The 24,226-nt window shown below is 47.6% G+C and overlaps 1 protein-coding gene across 2 annotated transcripts in view; it reads left to right on the plus strand.

The window, feature by feature from the left end:
* Positions 1–24,226, plus strand: part of DENND4C (DENN domain containing 4C) — a 1,503,495-nt gene that overhangs the window by 143,748 nt on the left and 1,335,521 nt on the right. For both annotated transcript variants that reach the window (XM_086951990.1, XM_086951991.1), the window contains exon 2: positions 17,697–17,786. The gene's annotated coding sequence lies outside the window, so the exon portion shown is untranslated. The remainder of the gene's footprint in view (positions 1–17,696; positions 17,787–24,226) is intronic.

The raw sequence follows: 24,226 nt of genomic DNA on the forward strand, positions 1-24,226 counted from the left end.
ATGGTATAACAGCTGGCTTAACACGCCCTCTAGAGTTTAGCCTAGTCAAGTCAACATATTTATATAGCGCGCTACATACCCAGAGGGTCTCAAGGCGCTTGAAGAGGGGTGGGGAATTACTTCTCGAATATCCAGGTTTTAAGTTGCTTTCTGAATGCTAGGTGGTTTTGAGTGAGGCGAAGGTGCATGGGAAGTGAGTTCCAGGTTTTGGCCGCTAGGTAGGAGAATGATCTTCCTCCCATGGTGGTTTTGTTGACGCGGGGAACAGCAGCGAGGGCTTGGTTGGAAGAGCGCAGCTGGCGGGGGGGGGGGTGTAGAAGGAGAGACGTGTATTGAGGCATTCGGGTCCAAGTTCGTAAAGAGCTTTGTGTGCGTGGGTGAGGAGGCGGAAAGTTATCCTCTTATTGACGGGGAGCCAGTGGAGGTTTTTCAGGTGACCAGAAATGTGTTCTTTACGCGGGATGTCTAAGATGAGTCTGGCTGATGCGTTCTGGATGCGTTGGAGTTTTTTCTGAAGTTTTGCGGTGGTACCGGCGTAGAGGGTATTTCCGTAGTCCAGGCGGCTTGTAACCAGTGCGTGGGTGACCGTTTTTCTAGTTTCAGTGGGGATCCAGCGAAATGTTTTTTTGGGCATGCGAAGAATGTTGAAGCAAGATGAAGAGACGGCGTTGACTTGTCTGGTCATCGAGAGTGAGGAATCCAGGATGACGCCTAGATTCCGTGCGTGATCCGTCGGGATGGGTGCTTTTCCAAGGGCCTCTGGCCACCAAGTGTCGTCCCAGGTGGAGGGGGAGGTACCTAAGATAAGGACTTCTGTTTTGTCTGAATTCAGTTTCAGACGGCTATGCTTCATCCATTCGGCTACCTCTTTCATTCCTTCATGTAGGTTGGTTTTGGCGATGTTTGGGTCTTTGGTGAGTGAGAGGATCAGTTGAGTGTCATCCGCGTAGGAGATGATGTTGAGGTTGTGTTGGCGTGCGATGGTCGCGAGGGGGCTCATGTATACGTTGAAGAGGGTGGGGCTGAGAGAAGATCCTTGTGGCACGCCGCAGATGACTTCAGAGGCCTCTGACTTGAATGGTGGGAGGCGTACTCTCTGAGTTCTTCCGGCAAGGAATGAGGTGATCCATTCCAGTGCTTTTCCTTGGATTCTGATGTTTCTGAGTCATTGTAACAGGGTGTTATGACAGACCGTGTCGAAGGCTGCGGAGAGGTCGAGGAGGATGAGGGCGACTGTGTCTCCATTGTCCAGTAGAGTTCGGATGTCGTCTGTTGCTGCGATGAGTGCGGTCTCAGTACTGTGTTTGGCTCGGAAGCCGGACTGTGAGGAGTCGAGGGATTTGTTGGCTTCGAGGAAGGCGGCGAGCTGGTTGTTGACAGCTTTCTCGATGACTTTGGCCGGGAATGGAAGGAGCGAGATGGGGCGGTAGTTTTTGAGTTCGGTGGGGTCAGCTGTGGGTTTTTTCAGAAGGGCGCTGAGTTCGGCGTGTTTCCAGCTTTCTGGGAAGGTGCCGGAGTTGAGGGAGCAGTTGATGATGTCTCGGAGGTGTGGTGCTATGATGGAGTCTGCTTTGTTGAAGATGTGGTGAGGGCATGGGTCTGTGGGGGATCCTGAGTGGATGGAGTTCATTAGGCGGATGGTGTCCTCAGTGGAGATTGGGTTCCAGTCATTAAGGATATTCAAGGGGGGTGAAGGTACGGCAGAGGGTTGGGTGGGTTGGTCTTCGGGTTGGTTGTCGAAGCTGTTGTGGATGTCTGCGATTTTGTCGTGGAAGAATGAAGCTAGTGAATCGCAAAGGGTTTGAGAGGGGGTGATGTCGTTGGAGTTGGCAGTGGGATTGGTAAACTCTTTGACGATGTTGAATAATTCCTTGCTGTTGTGGGCGTTTTTGTCTAGTCGGTCTTTGAATGCGGTTTTCCTGGCAGTCCGGATCAATTGGTGGTGTATGCGGGCGGCGTTTTTGAAGGCGTCCCTGGTGTTGGTGTTTGGGTCTTTTTTCCAGGCCTTCTCAAGGGAGCGACAGTTTCTTGGATTTCTTAAGATCCTCGTTGAACCAGGGGGCGTTTTTGCTGCCTAGCTTGATTTGACGTTTTTTCAAAGGTGCTAGGTTGTCGGCAGTGTTGCTTAGCCATTGAGTGAGGTTAATGGCTGCTTGGTTGAGGTTCGATGAGTATGCAGGGGGGTTTTGAAGAACCGATTTGGAGATCTGGTCGATGGTGATTTTGTTCCAGTTTCTTCGCAGGGTAGGTTGTGGATGGTTGTGGGTTGTGGTCTTATTGTAAACGAAGTGAACGCAGCTGTGGTCCGTCCATTGGAGAACTGTGGCGTGACTGAAGGAAATATGTTTGCTGGAGGTGAAGATAGGGTCGAGAGTGTGTCCTGCGTGGTGTGTGGGGGTATTAACAAGTTGTTTGAGTCCGAGGTTGGCGAAATTGTCCAGAAGGGTGGTGGTGTTGTTGTCGTTGCTCTTTTCCAGGTGAAAATTGAGGTCTCCCAATAGGATGTAGTCCTCGGAGGAGAGGGCGTGTTGGGTGATAAAATCAGTGATGTCTTCAGTGAATTGTGCACGGGGTCCTGGTGGCCGGTAGAGGAGGGTGCCTCTGAGTGTGGTCTTGGGGTCGGTGTGGATCTGGAAGTGAAGGTGTTTGGCGCTAGAGAGGTTGACGTCCGAGCTGGTTGAGATGCGGATGGAGTTCTTATGAACGATGGCGATGCCTCCTCCTGTTTGGATGGTGCGATCTTTTCGGATGATCTTGTAGCCTTCCGGGATGGCTATGGTGATGTCTGGGGCTGAAGAGGCGTTCATCCAAGTTTCTGCTAGGAAGGCGACGTCTGGAGAGGTGGTGTCTAGTAGATTCCAAAGGTCGATGGCGTGGCTGTGGACCGATCGGGTGTTGAGTAGGATGCATTTTAGGTGGTTGGCGACAGATCTATGTTTTGTGTTAGTGGGTGAGGAATTGGTTTTTTTGCCGTCAAACTTGCAGGAGTTGCATGTGAAGGGTCCATGGGTGTGTCCAGGTGCGGCTTGGGCGCAGTTGGGGAGTCGGCCGGGGTTTAGTGCAAGGAGGGAGGAGGAATTGTATGTAATGCGGGTGGGCTGGGACTTAAGGGAACCAGGGGGGCTGGCGCTGGGCGCGGCCTTGACGCGGACGGGCGTAGACGGGCTTACCTTTGGCGCACCTTCGGCGCAACTGGGGCGCGACCGCTGCGCGAGAATGCATCTGTCATATATGGTTGGAGGAGGAGGAGGGGGAGGGGCGAGGGAGGGTCAGCAGGGAGGCGGGGCGGGCTGTGGGGGTCGGGCTCTGAGGCACCAACAACAAACAACAACACGCGTAAGATGGCGGCAGCGTAGGGAGAAACGCAACTGGAGGTAGGCTGGGGCTCAGGTGACTGACTGTGCTAGCAGTAGGGTCGCGCTATGTCAATTAGCGTTAGAAAATCGAGCGCCGTACAAACAATGCCCTCAAAGCTTTCCTTTATGTGCAACAGTGAGCGCCGTGTCAGCAGTCCCCCAGAGGCTTTACAAATGTCCCAAAAGGAGTAAATATCCCTCGCGCTGCAGCGTTAACCAGAGTAGTGGGTTAAATAAATAAATATCAATGGCAAAGGCAAATCACACAACAGTGCAGCTCTGATCAACGATACCAAGCAGGAGCAGGCAGCAGGGTAAAGGGAGCGACCGCTTCTGAGCTCTTCAGGACGGTCTTGTCCATGCTACTAGGATAGCTGGTCTATAAGGTTGACTTACAACCAATCATCAATAAGGGTCGTTTGGTATGATACATAGTGATCACTAGAATAGTGAGCACTGCATATCCGGCCAACTTCTCACACCCATTATTGAAAATGAATGCGCAATCCTGTTGACCAGGCATGCTCGGAAAGGTTTGAGGAAGGAACTGGGTAGAGATCAGTTATTGGGTCTATAGTGACATACGGTCTAGAGTGATGTCAGTTAAACCAACTCACTGCACGGGTTCCATTCTGTTTTGGGCAGTTTGTCACTGGACATCACTACGTTTTGCAGTTACTCAAAACTGTGCCAAAGGCCCCATTGTTGCTTCAACATGAAAACCGACATGACGAGCTCCAGAGGCCTGGTGTTTGGTGGTACTATTATATATCTACGACGCGTGGGGCCATTGCAGCGCTGTTACATTCTGAAGAAGTGCTACAGCAAGGCCCACAACGTGAAGGCCTTCAGCTCAGACCGAAGGGAGGGTGTGGTGTGGCATCCATCTGTCGGCTCTCCGGGGGGCACAGGAGTGGTCAGCGAGGGGCAGCTCAGGCCTGAGCGAAGCATAGAGGCTCTTGTCACGGTCTCACTCCACCATACTCTGGAGACATTCTGCCTCCCACTCGTAGAGCCGCTCAGCATCCCCACACACCCTCCCACCGTGGACTTATGTAGCGAAAGCTTTTCTATGTGAGATTTTCATTATATCTGCCAGTTTTAAAATTTTCAGGCAGGTTGTTAGAGAAAGCCCGGGAGCCCTCTCTCATTACAAGCTGAGGGCACCAGGGAGGTGCCTGTAAATGGGCAAGTCATTTGGGCTGGAGGAGGCCACAATCTTCTTTGCCCCCCACCCCTCTATCAATGCAGAGTTATTTCTGCCGGATGTGTCCTCTGCTGAATCCTCCCAGCCGCAATCCCTGCTGCTCCTTCTGATAACTCCTGCAAAGTTTTCTAATGCGGAGGTGCTCGTGTTTAAGGAAACTCTCATAGGAGAAATGGCGGGATAAGCCCGCCAAGTGAAAGGGCCAACTCGCTCGCCCCCCCCCCCCCCCCCCCCCCCCCAGCTCCAGCACAATTCTTTCAATTAATGATAGACAGAAAGCTTTTTCCCCCTGAAATGAGGCAATTGTCTCAACCTTACAGCCGTTGTCTAAGTTATAGTGATGCTTCCATCTGGGCAGATTGAAAATTAGGACGATCAAGCAAGGATAAAGGCAACGTAGAAGGTCTTGTGGAGGAGGCAGGGCTTCATACAAGCGGTTCCAGTTGAAGCAGCGCACGTTGTGCTTGCAATAAGAGAAGCTCAATAAACAAAATAATGCTGATGGACTAAACACGTACGTGTAACAACCAAAGTAAAACGGCCAGTTGCCATGGAAGGTTACAAATGAAGACAAGGCGGTACTAAGGAGGGACTAAAGAGCCTATTAACCAATCAGAAGCTAGCATTTAGGGCTCGACCTAACAATAATTAAAGGACCAGTGGTATAAGCTGGAAGTGTTTTACGTGAATAGATTTCCTCACATAGTTAATCAATCTGTGAAGTCTAGCCCGGCCTTTAAGCTTATGCAGCTCTAAATAAACACATGGGACATCTGTGAGTTGGATTCCCTGAAAACAAGTAACTGTGTCCATACAATGAGAGATTAGCTATAGGGCATACATAAAAAGCAAGGAGAGCCATCCAACAATCATGCTTTAAAAGTGTGCTGTGACTTAAACCAGATTTGAAATGGTTTGGAGATTGTTTGAGTTAATGTTTTGAAATGTATAAATGCTACTAAAAGTCATGAAATTAAAAAAGTGAAGGAGAAACAAATAAATATGGTTGTGCAAATAGGTGGGTGACACTACGCTTTAAATGCGTGCATTTGTCGTAGGACAAAATGTTGCGATTTAAAGCACTCTTTAAGTGGGTGCAGTCGGCCAACAAAGCCAAGAAAATGTTGTTTGAAAGCACTCTTTAAATGCGTTCAGCCAAGGAAAGATAATGAAAGATCAGTAATAAATGCTGTGCATCAAGCAAATTAAAGAAGTTCCATCCATCAAAGCGACAAGCAGTGGATGAGAATAAGTATTTGGGCTACATGAGACTGATAAGAGAAAAACACACAAGGAACAACAGGAAAAGAATGCCTACAACCGATAGAAAGGAGGAAAAGTAAATTGACAAGCACCCGTTCCAATAAGAAAGAAAGACCGGATTTAAGCCCCTTTTAACACCTTGGCTGCGGCGCGAATTCCGCCACAGTGTTGAACATTCCAATCGCGGGCAGTGCTTAATTTGATCATGTGCTTTCAGATGCTCAGCACCGGCACTTCTTTCACAGGGCCAGGGCTTCAATTTCTGACCCTGCAGGTGGTGGTCTCAATATTAATTGTTCAAAATCAAAATAAAAAGAATAACATACATTGCATGGTGACTGGCTGGTAAATGTTCATAGACAGGCCAGTATATGCCTGTCCAGGCAGGCATAATTGTGTTTCACCACGTTCGTGGTGATGTCATCACGCCGATCTCAAATCCAAGAAGCCATCGACCAACTATGTCTTGCATTCTATTCCCTGAGTCTGCTGCACCCTGCCGCTGCCTGAGCTTAAGCCTCCCATTGGATAATTGTAGTTGGGGGCTGGTTTATGACGGAGTTGAGGAAAGGAAGCTGCGAGAGCGCATTTGGAACTTGGGAGTGAGGGCTTTTTAGTAAGAATAAACAATAGTAAATGTGGACTTTCCACTTGCTATGTAGCCCGATTAGCATATCCTGGAGCCCTGCATTGCTGCTATCCTCAACATGCTCGAAACGGCAGTGGCCCAACACAACGTTTGTGCGCCATGGCGTTACCTGTAGAATTTGTGCCCTGCACACCAGCATGGTAATTGCTTAGCGTGTGTGAGTCCAGTAGGCACCACACCCATACTTACCGGCATTGGCAGCGTTATGGCTGGTACGATGCCTGTGCTGTAGCAGGCAGGGTCACAGCAAGCTGAGCAGTGGATGCCGATGCCATTGCCATCCCTGGATCTACTAATTACAGGCAGCATCAGTAGTGACATCACCTGCTGTGCTCAAGCAGCTACCTGTTCTGCAAATAACCCAGTTATACTGCACTGATTAATATATGCAAAAAAAGCATGTTCATTTGGTGTACATTTTAATTTTGCACTCGGTGAATTTAAGAAAGTAAACTACAGGTCATCTTTCTCTTCTTTAGGAAAGACAACAGGAAAACTCAAAGTTCAAAATAGGGGTCACAGGCAGCAGCAGTGTTATAGATGAGAGAGAGAGCAGGAGTAAAGAGGAGAAAGAAACAACAGGAGAGGAGAGAGATAAGACGGAGCTAAGTAGAAGGAAAGGAGAGTAAATCTGAGGCAAAGAGAAAGCAGCCATGATGTGAAGAAGAGAGCATTAAGAAGAGCGAAGATAGAATGAAAGGATGTAGAAAGTGGAGAAGTGTGGCTCACTGGTTAGAGCAGGCAGACCCTGAAGCAGAGGTCAGACCCGGGACCAGGGTTCGATTCCCGACGCGGCAGGGTGTTGAGCTCAAATGTCCACGGACTCGATAATTCTCGCTTCGGTGCCTGACCTAATCATGGGTTCACACTCTGCAACTCTGGGCATTAAGCTTGCTTAATCTCCACAACGGCCCACCGCGGCGGGATGCCTGGCTTTCACCTTGGGGATGCCCTGTAGGGGCTATCTCACAGGGAAAAACCAGGACGGGTTCCCAAGGCAAGCGCGGAGATACCCCTTTGGGGGTCGATTCTGGCGCTATATAAGAAATGTAAAAATAATAATAGAGGACAGGATAGAGGAAAAACAGCAGACCAATGATAAAATGGAGACACAGCTAATCACTGCTAGAAGAGTGATAGTAAAGAGCCAAGATCGGGGGAGAGAGAGCAGAGCATGGATAAAAGTGAAGAAGAAAAAAGGGCAGGGGTAGAATGAGTAGAGGGCAAATCAGAAATGCAGGGAATAAGGTAACGCACCAGGTGTGACAAAGATGATAGAAAACAATTAGAGAGGTGAGAGGATAGACTCTTAGAGCAAAGACTTAGGGGACAGACAACAGATCAAGGTTAGAAGATAGAGACTGAGGCAGTGAGAGTGTTGAAAGTGGGGCTCACCGGAGGAAGACGTGAGCTGTGGCCTCCATGGCAACATTTTCAGCACCTGCACTTTTTTTTTTTAAACAAATTTAGCACTGTGCGGGCGTGGCTCAGACGGCCCCCTGCCATCGTGTGCACACGCCCACCGTGACTCATGACGGCTGGGGGCCGTCATGAGCATGGAAGGGGTTAAGATCTATTAAATATAATAGATTTTGCAAGCACAGCGCAAGCAAAACCTAATAATGTACCCCAGCCCAAATCATATTACTACTTCAAAGATGAATGTTTAGTCATGTGTCCTAAGGCGTTATATGTATCCAGAGCACTGTAGAACGGTTCACAAAGGTGAGTTTGCGTGTGTAGATCTACTCGCATGTAGCTGTACTCCTATACCTTGGTGTAAATCTCCACATGAATTAGAGCTGTACTCCTAGTGTCGATTTAAGATTAGTGACCTCCATAAATGAGGAGCTGGAGACTCCTACAACTGAATTTACAAGTTAATATTTGCAACTTTCCACCTGTTTGTGGAGACCACCACGTCGAAGATTCCATTTTAGGAATATATAGGAACATTTAATCTTTTAAAAAAAAGAATTGATTAAAAAAATAAAACTGATTTGATGTAAAATAAAAACAAAAATCAATGACACCAATCGTTGTAGCCTAATACTACTTAAAAGAAAAATATACAACACTGCTACCTCCTAAATTGACTTTGTGCTATGCGCTTTAATGTAAATATATTTTTAGCAGTACTTAAGTCACCCACTTAAATGTATTAATTTGATATTGTAAGAAAGTTGATTATAAATTGTTTTAAATTCTAAGATTTTCTTTTTTAAACAAAATGACAATTTTTATTTAATTTAACTTTATTAGAATTGATTTATTTTACATTATTTCCTTTGGGGTGTTAATGCTATAGCGTACCTCCATTGATTTGTGTGAGTGTTTTGCAGTACCAGTGGTTGCCCGTTTGTGGTGCCTGACATACTCCCAGGGATACTGGAGTACATTTGAAATGAAATTCAATGAAATTAAAATGAAATCTATAAAGCGTGTATAATACCCTAAGTTGTCTAGGCACTAACTCAGAAAGGCGGACACTGTGCTCAGATCTACTGAATAAAAAGACTAGCTTTGAGCACCTTCCTGAACTTCAATAAACTGGTTTCGTGCTTCAGTTCCACCGGAACGGTATACCATAGTTTAGTTGTGCCAACCAGGACGCTTCTGCCTCCCCAGCCAACCTTTATCTAGATACTACCAGAGAGTTAGCTGAAGCGGACCAAAGTGGTCTGGCCAGGGAATACCATTGGAAACTCTGCCTGAGGAATTCCGGGCCGATTCTGTGGAGGGCCTTTAAGGCAATGCAGAGAGCCTTACAAATGATGCACTTGCTGGTAAGTAACCAATGCAGTTGTTTACGCACCGGGGCTGACTATTCTTGTTTTGAGATGCTGAGTAGAAGACTAGCTGCGGAAATCTGCACAATTTGTCGTTTGGTTAAGCATCTCATTCCAATGTTAACAAAAAGGGCGTTATAAAAATCGATCCTAGATAGGACTAATGCTGAGGTTACTGTTTTTTTAGTCGCTGAGGAAAGATTGGGAAGATATTTTTAATAATTCTAAGCGTGAAAAACAAGGCTGATGTTATGGTGTTAATGTGGCCCTCAAACGAGAGACAATGGTCAAATGTGACTCCCAGGTTCTTAGCCTTGCTTACTTGTGTGGGAAGCACACCTAGTGTTTGAGGCCACCAAAAAGGTGCCCAAAACGAGGTAATATTACCAAATATAAGGGCCTTCGTCTTACTGGAGTTCAGCTTCAAGCAGTTTGAGGCCATGCAGTTCCCAACTTCAAGCAGGCAGTTGTTGTACCTTGTAGCCGTGTCCTCTGGGTTGCTGGCCACAGAGATCACTCTTTCTGTTTCGCCAGCATACAACACTATTAAGAACCCAAAAGATATAATCAGTTTAGTTAAGGGTGACACATATAGATTGAAATGCTTTGGGCTCCATGAAGAGCCCCGGGGAACCCCACAGGGAAGAGTTAAATATGATTTGAAGGATTCCTAAGCCACAAATTGTTTTCTGTCGCTAAGGAATTATTACAATAATAGTACTTTACCCTGAAACCCGATTGTCGCAAGTTGATCGAGAAGTATGAAGTGATTGACTTATCGAAGGTCGCAGACAGATTTAAAAGCACTAAGGCATTGCCTGCTTCATCTACTGTTTGCCTGACCTGTTCTGCAGCAGTGATTAAGACGAGTTTTGTGCTATGATGGCTTCTAAAGCCGAACTGAGTTGGGTCAAGGTGTCCATATGTCTCTAAAAAGGAGTTATTTCCGTGTCATAGCCTTTTCAACTATTTTGTCGGGGAAAGGCAATCTCGATATAGGCCTGTAGTTGTTGGGATCAGTGTTATCAAGAAATTTTTTTTCAGTAAAGGAAGCACTGATGCCATTTTTCCAGTTGGAGGGGAAGCATTCAGAGTTAAACATAAGGTTACTAATGGTCAGCAAGTGAGGCGCTAACTTTTCAGGAGCCATGTGAAAAATCCTGGGAGGACAGCGATCAAGGGAAGAGCATGATTTAGTTTTAGCCAGTTGGTTCATAACTTGGGTAACTGAGGGTTGGGAAGAAAGAGAAGTTAGGTGAAACCTCGATCATATTGAATCTCACCGTGGTGTGTCCTGTCTGATGGTAATCCAACCATACATTTCTGGGTGGTGCCTGACTCCCGGATTGGTTGCTAGAGAGGTCGTGGTACACAACCTTGAACTTGTCTTGAAAAAATGTTGCCAAGGAATGACAAAAAGTTTAGCTGGCACTCATGATAGCATTGATCGGAGGCAGGTGAGCTTATTTACTGTTGCAAATAGCTTTTTACATGAGTCTGTCACAGCTTTTATGGCATTGGTATAGTGTCTTTAAGCCCATCTTACCACTATTTTGGTTGTATTGGCATTAGAAATAGATTTTGTGAATAGCAGTTTTATTACTTTTGTGTGAGTGTCTGTTTTGAATTAGCATGTCCTTGCCTAACCCAACCCCATACATTTCTCTTAGTCCAGCCCATTTTTGTAGTAATTATTTCCATTTTCCAACCACTGTCAAATGCGTGCGGAGATCTCTGCCACCGGTGAACATCTCTGACTGTAGTTTTGTGAATGGCGTTTTATTGTACATAAAATAGTGTTACTGGAGTACTGCTTTACATACTCCCAAATGCTTTTTGTGCTTCAGACATTGTGTTTTTCCCTCCCCCTAGCTTTGTGAATAACGTAAGTGTTATGCCTAGCAGTATTAAAGGCTTCGTGGTTGTGAATAAATCCCATCAAAAAGGAGTCTAGAGGGGAAAAGAGAATACGGGTTGCCCTCCACTCTCGAAACAACAACACGAATTAACCCGTACTCTGTAGGCAACAATTTAAAATGGAGTCCGATAGTCGCTTTGGTTATATACTCTGCGAAGCGTACATATTACTTTACTATCAAGTCGCAAAAACCTATCTTCTGTTTTCGTGGTTTATTTGCAACGCTCTCTTGCCTATTACTTAAAACAATTACCCTTAGTCCACTGACAGCCCACCAGAGGGAACGGCAATACATGGATTGTCACTCTATCACTTGCGCTTATTTTGTTTAGACACTCTTTTTATCTTTTTCCTTTTTCTCGACAATGTAACTGCCAATGATGAGAAAAGTGGGCTTATCTGGTGAGTACCTGCCGGTTACCCCTTGGGTTGCTCGCCCGTGAGGACTTACTTTGTCTTTCCACACTTTTTTCACAAATAGGTGGGGTTTTTTGCTCATTAAGAAGCTATTTGATGCACTCGATAAATTTTAATCCAGGTATTGCCGTTCCCTCTGGTGGGCTGTCAGTGGACTAAGGGTAATTGTTTTAAGTAATAGGCAAGAGAGCGTTGCAAATAAACCACAAAAACAGAAGATAGGTTTTTGCGACTTGATAGTAAAGTAATATGTACGCTTCGCAGAGTATATAACCAAAGCGACTATCGGACTCCATTTTAAATTGTTGCCTAAAGAGTACGGGTTAATTCGTGTTGTTGTTTCGAGAGTGGAGGGCAACCCGTATTCTCTTTTCCCCTCTAGACTCCTTTTTGATGATGGGATTTATTCACAACTTAATCTTGGGAATTCAGTTCCTCTGTGTTCTCTGCTCTTGACTCAGGAACTTGAAGTTACTAGACGACATTCAGGTATTTTTGTTTTTGAGAGTGGATTATGTGCTGTATATAACTTTAAGCAGAAGGTGTAATGTTTTCCTAGTTCTAATTCTTTCTGACTCCTAAATGTCTCACTTGCATCCTATGACATTAGTATTGTGTTTTATTTAGCATTTAGTATTTTTGTATTACTATTTTTTAATTTGTTTTGTATGATATTTGGCTCATTTCAATAATGCATATTCAGCTTTATTGGATAACGCTAAATAATCTGACATCACCCAGCTATAAACTGTTAATATACTCTACTAAATCTTAAATGTTATGCTGTGATCCCAATCCAAAAGATCTTACGTCTCCCAGTTTATTTTAGTTTCGGTGTAATTCTCATTTTGATGCATTGTTTTTGAGTATTTCATAAGCCTATAACTATGTTGTAATTACTGCACAACTTATCGGAATCTTTTCACTTGTGGAAATAGATGAAGGAAGACGAACGGAAGGTCTGAAAACGTGGCTCTATGGACAGTGATCGGTCTTTTTCCTTCGTCTTCTCTCCTGCCTTCTTTTGTAGCTTTGCTGTGGGTCAGAAAGCGCCGGGACACTCCTCGGAGTAGCCGAGCGCTATATAAGACACCCATAACATTAACATATTATAGTATCATACCACAAATGGAACATCTATTATATCAAGTTAAGCCACCTCTGGTCAGGATACCTTTTTTGTTGTTGATTGCCTCGCAGAAGGTCAAATCTTTTTCTTGGGGTAAGGCGAGTCTTGCCTGAATTCTATAGGTCTACTAATTCCAGCCTCTGTCTTCACTGGTTGGAGAGTGTTAGAGTGATCTTCCTAATTGAGCATTCTAGGACCTGCCTTTTTCATCGTACATAGGTTTCTTGATTTCCTCTCTCAACCACACTTCCCGTTATTGTGGTACCCTTACCCAAGGTGAGCTGATTGAAACAGGAACTTCTAGAATTCTCTTCCACTGGCTTGAAACTTAGATTATGGTTAGTCAGAGTCTACATTTTGTGTACCCATCACAAATGTTGTTTGCAGGAGCAGCATACTTCTACCACCAGAGTGAGATTTGGGTGACATGAAGGTTAGGTGATCTGTTACTCTTGTGGAGTCTTTAACAAAAAGAGGAGATGGGTGGTTGATCTAGTCCATCACATGTCCTACTCCCAGTACAAAATCCTGGAACCAAATTTGTCATTCTGAAAAATTCCGCTGGGTAATTTGATCACTGTGTTTTCTATATGTTCTATTGCTGCTGAGGATATTTATATCATGATGCAATAGCCCTCACCCACATAGGTGGTATGCTTCATCATTAGACTCTGCTCCAATCTAGGCAGGCAGTGCAATGTCCAGTGGGCCTCTCTTATCAGAATTCTTTTGAGAGATCAGGCTTTTTGCCTTCTTCAAAGATGAGACTAAAACACCAGAAGACACATCCCATCGACCTATGATCCGTCAGTAGCGGTGATAAGTTGTCCTAAAAGAGGTTAATTTGACGCATCCTTCCTATATCTTCCACAATATGACAAAAGATGAACAGCGAGCACTCTCCTCACTCTCCGATGATTAAACGATCCTAATACGAGCCGATAAGGGTGGAGCATTCAGAAAGCAACTTAAAACGTGGATATTTGACAAGTAATTCCCCACCCTTCTTCAAGCGCCTTGAGACCCTCTGGGTATGTAGCGCGCTATATAAATTTATTGACTTGACTTGACAGAGATTCATTCTTAATACAGAAGCCTACAGAACAGAATGCCTGTCACTGTTGAATGACCAGTGATTTTTTTGTTTTTCTTTCATGAAACCTTTGGTTGAATTTACGATTTAATCCCTGAAAGACATGAAGGACGTCCTCCACTTGATCAAAACTATCAAATAACAGAAGAACACAAGACATAGAGGCAATATACAGTAGTATTCCTCAAAATGAAACACTCAAGGTAATCAACAAACTCTTAAATACCACTTGGGAGTAAATTACACTGGTCAACTTTGTAATGGCTAGCTCCTACATTGCACTAAAAATGTTTTCCCCCTAATTTCAGAACACTTTCTACCTCCAAATACAGGGCATGTCTGCGGGAAGCACTTTTGTTCCAAGCCTAGTAGCGAATACATGCACCATTTTGAGAAAAATGAATCTACACTGATGACAACTCCTACAAAGATTGCATCTCATTGCAGCTGAGATACATAGACGATATCCTGATAATATGACATGGCGAAGTGGAACCGGAATACTCCTTTGTAACATGGATCAACTGTCTAGACACTTATGTGAAATTTAAATCTACAGTATCAACAAAACGGATCTTTTTTTTTGCTTCTGGAGATCACAATTATTAGAGGAAGAATGACTACCAAAACCTACATGTCATAACAGCCTATTAAGGTTTGATAGTCCTCATCCTGGGCATTACAGGAGACTTCCTTTTGGACAGTTCCTTTGTTTACTATGAAATTGCAGTGGGGTCAAGGATCTGGGCCTAAATCCATCGTTTTTTTGCCCCGAGTGTGCTGGGTATACTCAGACGTGAGTCCCAGGCTCTCCACACCACTGGAGTCAAGCTATCCAGACTGATGAAGGCTGATAGCCAGAAACCGGTCCTTGGATGCTTGATTCCGGTCTGGGAAAGACATGGCTTGGTAGTTCGGACTGGACTGTTCCCATGAGGCACAGGGTCAGAGCTGATTTGCATATAGCCAGTGTCTAACCCAGGGTGGTGTGGAGTGCAAAAAAACGATGGATTTAGGCCCAGATCCTTGTACTGGGGTGAATGTATGACATTGTTCTACATTCTGTCCATCAACTGTGTTTTTTGCAATGTATACCCTAAAAGGGTTATGCCAAAATCTGTGAATAGTCCAAGAACTAACAAACCTAAAGCTCTACTGGAACCCACACACAGAACCACCTAAGAAGGATTCACCTGTGTGACCGCTTTCTCCCCATTATCAAATAGAATTAAAAAGATCATCATTAAAAATTCCCACATCTTCACTACAGAAGAGTTGACTATAAGGAAACCAATTTTTGCTTTCAAAAGGTTGCAAAATTTGATGGACTGACTGGTACATACTCACCCTATCAGCAGTAAGCCTACAGAATCTCCGACTAGGATCAGGCAACTTCTGAGGTTAAAGGCCTTTTTGCGTGTAGAAATTGCAATGCAAGCCATCTTACTGGACAAACTAAAGAATTAGGTCTTGGTCTTGAAACACCACGGAAACAGTGAAGTCCTACGAACTGCAACATGCAAAATTGCATCTTTATCCCTGTATATATGTATCTCGGTATGTAGAGATGACAACTAATACTGGTAAAGTTGTGTGTTAATGAACATAGGAATTGAGTACCTATTCAAGTCAACCACTAATACATTGACTACTAATTTTGTAGAGCGAAAATGTTGGAAACCATTTCCCCTGGCTACAACCAAGGACACCTTTTTCAGAAAGAACGAAAGATGTTCAGGTTACGGACACCGATCACTGGCCTAAACAATGAGATTCTGTGGCCCTTGCTGAGAAGTTGAACTAGTCTTCACAAATGTGCATTCCCCGTGCCTTGTTTATTTGTCTTTATTTATAGCTTTAGTTCCGAATTTAGACTTGCGATAAAAATTAAACATTTGTCATTTGTAATGCTTACACACACTACCAATAGTTTTTTAAAACTCTTTGTAGACTCATAGAATTGGCTCTTTGACATGTAGACAACTTGTGTACAAGTCCCCATTCATTCAGACGACTCGATTAAAAGAAAGTCACCACGTGGATAATATGAATCATTAGTAAGCGCACAAACGCATTCTCACGTGCTGCAGAAAACACACTAGGCTATGCAAGGACTGACTAATCTCCACCCATATAAAAACCAGACTGCTGACAATGCTCCTTTTTGGAGTGGGAACCAGGAGCAGGTGTTGCCCGTGAGAACACTGACGTTAAGCAGTAAGTAGGGTATCACGCTCTGAGACGGAGGCACCCCAAGTCTACAGATGCCTCTATGTTATTGTAGGGTATTGTGAGGATTATGGTGTATTATATGGTATGGTTGTGCGACCTCCCCATGTAATATGCTCACAATACTGTCTTGAGTCCTATCAGACTCATTTGCAAAAACCTTTAGCTCAACCCTAGGTAGCTGTGGCTTTGAACAGCAAGGCTTAAACAAAGGAAATTGTCTAAAGCATTTCGAAGCACCAAAAAACGACATAAAGCCACACAACACAAAAAAAATCCAACAGTAATTTATAAAAAATGGATTATATTTTTATGAATTTGTAGTATGAAGATGAGCAGAATCCAATGGAGGGGTTGGGAGGGATAGATTTTTGTCCACAACACAAACAACCATTGGTAACCACAAAGTTTGGAGAGAGTTGTGTTTGACTACTCTCACCCGAGTGGAGTGACCATATCCGACAGGAAGAAGGTCAGAAGGGGCCAATTTTGGGGTATTTGGACCATTACCTGGTCACCAAAGCAGTCTCAAGTCTAGTTCCACACTTTACATCAAAACATCCATTGACTTTAATGCACTGGTCCTCATGCTGGGAATGCAGAATGCTGAGGGTGCTCTGAAGTCAACAGGGGTGTCCTTGCAGTTTTTCCTCGATCCACAGAGGAGGTGGTGAGACTTAAGCCACAGACGTTGTAATCCCTCGAAGTCCTATTTAAGCTAGTAAAAATCCAGATGCTGTTGTGCTAGTGGTTTACGTACACAGCGGTGTCCAGTGGTATCCTCTGGTGGGGTCTTGTGTCCCTTGGGGGTGACCAACCCGGACAACACTCTTGGGTCCAGCAGACTCAAGTGCAACTTTTTTCTGTAGAGGATCGTTCTCAAGATGCCCAAATGCAGCTGATGAGTCCTCCAAGAATGTGGCTACCAACTTGTTACATAAGGCTTCTTCAGCTTTGATGGCCATGGAACTGGTTCCAGAGGGTCAATTAACTGACCATTGGAGTTACTTCTTTGATATGGTTCTCGGGAGCAACTTTCTCTTGAGCCAGGAGCCACATGCACAGTCATCTCTTCACTGGCCCAAGGTGCAGAAGGCGCAGTCCAACAGAGGGTGCAGCCTCTCCCCTGCCAGGTCCAGGAGTCAGCAGGGCAGTCCGTCTTTGGTCCTCTTTCCAGTTCTGGCATGATCTGAGGTTCAGGGTTCCAGAGGTACCATATTTGTGGCAAGAAAGTGTCCATGGGGTGTGGAGCTGTCATTAGCCAATGAGCTACCAAGATTACCCCCACCCTGTGACGACTTACTTCTATGTGTAACATCCAGCAATCCCAGAGTGCACTGTCTGATTTAGAAGAATGGATGTCCGAATGCTACTAAATAGACTTTGGGCCAGTTAGTGGAGTAACTAAGTCATGAAAGGGTAGGATGGGGTTGAAAAGGGGACAGGCATGAAGGAAATGAACAATCATTTGTGTATCCTCTTGAGATGCATTGTGTACGTTTCCGGCTTTATAATATTTATAGCCCTGCAAGTTTGGTGTGAAGTTATCTGCAGACCATTTTCTTCCATTCGTTTTCTCCTCCGACCCATGCTGAAAATATTCTGCCTAAAGTAGATTTTTGTTTTTCCTGGTTTTTTTTTTACAGATTTTATTGCAACATATATTCTGCAGTATGAAGCCTGAAGAGGAGGAGAATTAACTGGAAAGAATAGAAAGTGGAGAGACGAGGAGAAGGGTAAGCTAAATGACTGTTTGACATTTCAAAATATTGTTCTGAATATAGTGACATAGCAAATTGAATCAAACATTGAGATATGCATCAAAGTATAGGGTCAAGGCCAAGGAAGATCTGTATTTTCTTGTTTGTCACCGTCTCAGATTGATATTGCTCTGGTCTTCTTCCATGCAGTTCACTATTAACGAACGTTTGAATGGAGTCCTTAACTTTTTCATATTTTGGTAGCTTGCCATGAACTATTTGGGATGGGTAGTGAATTGCATTAAAGTGTTGCACCTTAGTCTGCTATAAAGATGGTGGAATCTGTAGTATAAGTGTCGCCAGACAGCTCTTGAATGACAGCTAGCAGTAGATATTCATCTGCACCTTCATTTTACCTCGCCAAACATATTTGATTTATGGATAGTACCACCACATGTGTGGAATCATGCCTTGTTGATCACTCCTTTCATCACTGTTTTTAATTGCTGGAGAGCCATGTTTCAGCACATTTTTTTATTTTTTTTGCGTTCCCTTTAGTATTTTACGTACATGGATGCGCTCGATGCTCATGTTCAAATGATAAACCTTGTATCGTCTGCAAGGGACTGAGTCATCCCGGCTTCCAATTTTCTCTATATGTGGGAATATTGGTTGATACTATTGAGAACAACCCCTTACATGACAAACTCCTTATTTAGTGATCACGTGCGAAAGAGCTCTTCAATAAAACATGGTCTCCTGAAGCACCGTCAATAATTGCTAGGGTCAATGTAAAGTTACTTAGCTAAAATTGATGAGGGTGTTGTGTGAAAAAGATGATCATGTGATACTTGTCCCTTATTATTTCACCCTTGATATATAAACCTCTAAGAACCTGAAGATCTGAAAGAGAAACGTTAGTGATAAATTCCTCACCTTAGAATATAATATCCCCAGGTGTCAGACTGGATCCGGAAATATTTTTGCGTAGCAGTACCCTTGCGCGTCAGTAGGCGTCGTCTGCGGCTCCGCGTCCGTCGTCTGCGTCGTGGGCGCTGTGATGACGTCGTCGGAGTACTTAGACGCCGCCTCCGCGTGCTGACGTCAGTTCTTCTTCTTTTTTCCGCGCCAGCAAGCGCAGATCTGGAAAAAGCAGTAACCCTTAGTCAATTTTTGACTAACTTTTTGGATCATTTTTGATCATTTCTCGAAGTCTTACGACTCCGATCGGTGCCATAGGGATGCCTGGATTCAAGCACTGCGAGGATTGCGACCGCACGATGTCGGTCACGGATCCTCACCACCTGTGTCTAACTTGTCTAGGCGTCGACCACAATGTGCTCCAACTGCCGGGCCCTTTCTTCGAAAGCCAGGAGGGAGCGGTCCCGCAGGCGACTCGAACTCCGGCAGTCGGCCCGCGCCGCGAGAGGTCCCGGTCCCAGGGGAGGTTGAGGGACAGGTCGCGGGGTCGGAGCCACCACAGCTCCGAGAGTCGGCACCACTCCTCCGGGTCAAATTCGTTGTCCGGTAAGAAACACAAGAAGTCGAAGAGGCGTCATCGCTCTTCTGAACCCCCCCCCCCCCCCCCCCCCCCCCCCCCCCCCCCCCCCCCCCCCCGACGCTCGCGCGACGCGGCCGGGGTTTCGGGTGACACCACCCTCGTGGCTCCGTCGGAGTCGTGGGCGTCGCGTCCAGCCCCACACCCTCCGGTGCCTGGGCGAGACGCGCCGCTGTAGGAGATTGAGCGCTTCCTCATGGCCATGAGGTCCCTCTCACCTCCGACGGGTTCCGCGGGGCCTTCAGGCCCAGCGGGCCCATCTGGGGCCCCTAGCAGGTCGGGGGCTTCGGCCCCGACGCCGTCGGGTGCTTCGGCCCGACACCGCCGGCGCCTTCGGGCCCGGCGTCGCAGGGCCCCGCGGTCCCGACACCGCTGGCGCCTTCGGGCCCAGCGCCTTCGGGCCCAGCGGTCCCGACGGCGCCTTCGGGTCCGGCGCCGCAGGACCCCACTGGAACCGCTTCGGGATCTGGTTCCGACGTCGGAACGGCGCCGCTGGGCGCCGCTTTCGACGGCGCTTGGGGAGTTTTACTTGAATGAACCGGCCGCATTGGTTGACAACCCTGAAGTTCAGGAGATGGGTGATGAGGAGTATTGGGAGGGGTCAGAGGACCCTCTGACCCGAGAGTGTCAGCCTCTAGAGGACTGGACAGGTGACCTTGGGGATGCCAGTGGTCTGGAAAACCTCTACAGGCACTGGTTTTGTCTCGCCTCCTACCGTGGCTTCGGAGGAGGGGGCAACATACGGTGTGGTGTTGATGAGGGCTGCCAAGGCCTTGAGCCTTGAGCTCCCCGTCGCGGCCGTGAGGACTAACCTCCTCACTGAGGTCCTTAAACCGCAGTCATGCCCCTCGGAGCCTCTGCTGCTGTTTAATGAGGCCTTGACCGACGTTCTTTTGGGCACTTGGTCCAGGCCCGCTACAGGTTGGCCCGTAGATAGGAACGTGGCCAGACGCCACCGCCCGGCCCAGGGCGACCCAGCTTTCCTGTCCACCCACCCCACCCCCGAAAGCCTGGTCATCCAGGCATCCACTTCCCAGACCGCATTCCCGTCTGCTCCGCCGGACCGGGAATCCAAGAGGTACGAGATGTACGGTAAAAAGGTCTTCTCCTCCCTTAGTCTGGGACTGCGGTCTTCCAACACCGCTTGCCTCTTGGGCCGCTACACCCCCTCTCTGTGGGATACGGTTGCGGAAGTGCTGCCAGAGTGTCCGTTGGAGGTACGGGCCAAACTCGGCCAAGCCCTTGTGGAGGGCCGGGATGCAGCCAAATATTCTATCCGGTGTGGGCTGGATACCACCAACTCACTAGGTAGAGCGATGGCAACGACAGTGGCGATTAGACGCCATGCCTTGTTGAGGTCCGCCAACTTTTCGGCTGATGTCCAAAACACATTGATGGACATGCCGTTTGATGGCCGCCGCCTTTTTGGCGACAAGGCAGACCATGCCCTTAAGCGCTTTAAGGACTCCAGGGCTAGGGCCAAGTCCTTGGGCCTCTCGGCCCCGCGCCAGCAAACTGGTGCCTTTCGCTCCTTTCGTGGCCAAGGAAGAGGCGCCCCCACACGTGCTGTCAGCCACACGCCGCAGACTACCATCCAGCGCGGTGACAGCCGTGGAAATCGCCTTGGAGGCGGTCGGGGACAACGACGAGGCCAGTCCACACCCTCCCCCGCAGCATCCGCCTCTAAACCCTCCTAGTCAGTGCTTCTCGGCCCATGTGACGCCAGTGGGGGGGGGGGGGGGCAGGGTTCGCCATCACCACTCTCACTGGCGCACTGTCACTTGGGACAGGTGGGTGCTGCAGATCGTCCGGAGGGGCTACTCCCTCCCCTTCGAGACGACCCCTCAAGCCATGCCACCGCAACACCACCGCGTATTGGGGGATCATTTGCGGCTTATGCAGGAGGAAGTTTCCGCCCTCTTGGCCAAGGGGGCCATCGAGCGTGTTCCTGGGCCAGAAGTAGTACGTGGTTGCTACTCCCACTACTTTCTGGTACCCTAGAAGGGCAAAGGGGGCCTACGCCCTATCTTGGACCTACGGAACGTCAACGGCTTCCTTCGAAGGGAGAATTTCAAGATGCTGACCGCGGTAGTGTAGTGCACGTGTTCATGGACAACACCACCGCCATGTGGTACTGCAACAAACAGGGCGGGGTGGAGTCGTGGACCCTATGCCAGAAGGCTTTGCGCCTCTGGCAATGGCTGGAGAATCAGGGCGTGACCCTGGTGGTTCAACACCTGGCAGGTTCTCTGAACGCCAGGGCGGACGAACTCAGCCGCCGTTGCATGATGGATCACGAATGGCGTCTGAACTCTGACGTGGCGCAAGGTCTCTTTCTGCAGTGGGGAGAGCCTTGGTTAGATCTATTCGCCACCGAAGAGAACGCGCAATGTCATCAGTTCTGCGCGTTGGAATTTCCAAGGCGGCACTCACTCGGAGACGCTTTTCGTCACGAGTGGAGTTGCGGTCTGTTGTACGCCTTTCCGCCTATACCACTTCTGCCCAGAGTGCTAAATAAGATCTGGCGCGACCGGGCACAAGTCATCCTTTTGGCTCCGGACTGGGCACGAAGGTACTGGTATCCCGAGCTACTCAGTATGTCAGTCGATCCCCCGGTTCGTCTGCCTCTTCAGGAGGACCTTCTGTCGCAGCAGCAGGGGACGGTCCTCCACCCGAACCTGTCCAGTCTCCACCTCCATGCTTGGAGATTGAGCGGCGACAGTTGAGGCCATTTGACTTGCCTCCTGAAGTCTGTAACATCATTCTGGCAGCCAGGCGTCCCTCCACAAAGTCGGTATACGCCTGCAGATGGAACAGATTTGTGGCATGATGCACAGCAAAGGCTGTGGATCCTCTCTCTGCCCCTCTTTCTGAGGTTCTTCTCTTTCTTCTTTCTCTTGCCCAGCAGGGCTCTGCTCTGGGCACTATCAAGGGCTACCTTTCTGCTCTGTCAGCAATTTTGAGGCTGCCTGATCAACCTTCTTTGTTCAAGTCCCCTATTGTTAACCGATTCTTGAAAGGCATCACACATACGTTCCCTCCTGTGCCCTTTGTGATGCCTCAGTGTGACTTGAACTTGGTTCTAACTTTTCTGATGTGCGCTCCCTTTGAGCCACTTCACAACTGTCCTCTTCGCCTTCTTACTTTGAAGACTGCCTTCCTGGTAGCCATCACCTCTGCCAGGAGAGTGAGTGAGCTCCAGGCTCTATCCTGTAAACCTCCTTTCCTTTCGGTCCATCCTGACAAGGTTGTGTTGCGGACAAGGCCCTCTTTCCTGCCCAAGGTAGTCACAGCCTTCCACATTGGGCAGTTCATCACCTTGCCCACCTACTTTCTGCCTCCGCATCCCTCGAGAGAGGAAGAGAGGCTCCACCGTCTGGACCCAAAACGTGCGCTCTCGTTTTATCTGGATCGCACACGCCAGTTCCGGGTGGATGACCAACTCTTTGTTGGTTACGTGGGCGCTAAGAAGGGGAAAGCGGTGCACAAGCGGACCATCTCGCGGTGGATCATCTTGTGTATTCTGGCGTGTTACTACTTGGTTAAGAAGGAACCCCCTGTTGGGCTGAGGGCTCATTCCACTCTGGCCACAGCGACTACAACTGCCTTGGGCCGAGGAGTGCCCTTGCAGGACATTTACCAGGCAGCTACGTGGGCCTCGCTGCACACGTTCGCAAGACACTATTGCCTGCACAGCCAAGTCTGGAGGGATGGCTTCTTTGTCCACTCCGTCCTCCAGGACTTTCTGGTGTGATTATTGGTTCGCAGACCCACCACCGGGGATGGTATTGCTGGGGTATCTATTCTAAGGTAAGGAATCTATCACTAACGTGTCTCTTTCAGATGCACAAGGTTCGAGGCATGTGGGCTGCTGAATTGATATCTGTGCATAGATCGCCGCCTAGTGTTGGGTCCGGATGATTGCACATTGTTGGCCAGGAAGAGTCTTCGAAGTATCACAAGATAGGTGGCTCCTCCCCTGGACTACAGTGCGCATCGGCATCGACTCCATCCTCAGATTGTTTTTTTCCGCCATTGGGTTCGGATGCATATTGGTTCACTCAAGTCGGAATCGATATAAAGTTTTCTTAAGGCCAAAAGGCCTTTAGTTTTTCGTCTGTATAGTCTTGCGTTCGGTGCCTAGTTCTTTCCAGCTCAGTTCCGAGCCGGATTCCAGGACAGCCGCGTGCTTCTCGACGCTGAATGCCCGGTCGACGCCAGAGGCCTTATCTACGAACCATCATGGAACGGAGCCCGTTCAAGAGATGTCCCGTGTGCAACTCCAAGTATCCCCACATCGACGTCCACCCGGTGTGCAACAAGTATCTGTCGCCGGATCATGATGAAGCCATCTGCATGGCTTGTTCCCGTTTTCGATCCAAGAAGACACTTCTGCATCGACGCGCTGCGCGCAAGGAAGCCCAGCAGACTGCACCGGAGCCTGTGTACATATTCGATGCCGGGGATGACGAAGGAGCAGACCGGGAGGTTCGAGAGAACCTGTTGAATCCCGCGTTGGACGTCGACTCCAACTACGACGCGGATGTTGAAATGCTCGAAGCGGAAGAAGTCGTCGACGAGGTAGGGGACGACGATGGGGCCTTTGGGGCTATGGAAGATAGCTCGAGCGAAGAGCTAAGCACACAAACTGACATTGGGGCCGAAACGCTTTATAAGGCTCAGGTCAAGGGATCGCCACTAGGCCTTACCCAAGATCTTCCAATAAGTTCTACGGCCCCGCCTTCAGGCTCGGCTTCGGACAGATCTAAGGAGCCGCAAACTGCGAAATTGAAAGTGAAAGCTCCGGTCTCGACGCAAGCAAAAGCACTGGTGACTACATCAAAACCGAAAGTTTGTATTGCTTTGGTCGGCTCGAAGTCCTCGGACCTGTCGGCACCGACGAAGCAGAAGAGCGTTA

The sequence above is a fragment of the Lissotriton vulgaris genome, unplaced genomic scaffold (assembly GCF_964263255.1).
Source record: "Lissotriton vulgaris unplaced genomic scaffold, aLisVul1.2 SCAFFOLD_247, whole genome shotgun sequence".
NCBI lineage: Eukaryota > Metazoa > Chordata > Amphibia > Caudata > Salamandridae > Lissotriton > Lissotriton vulgaris.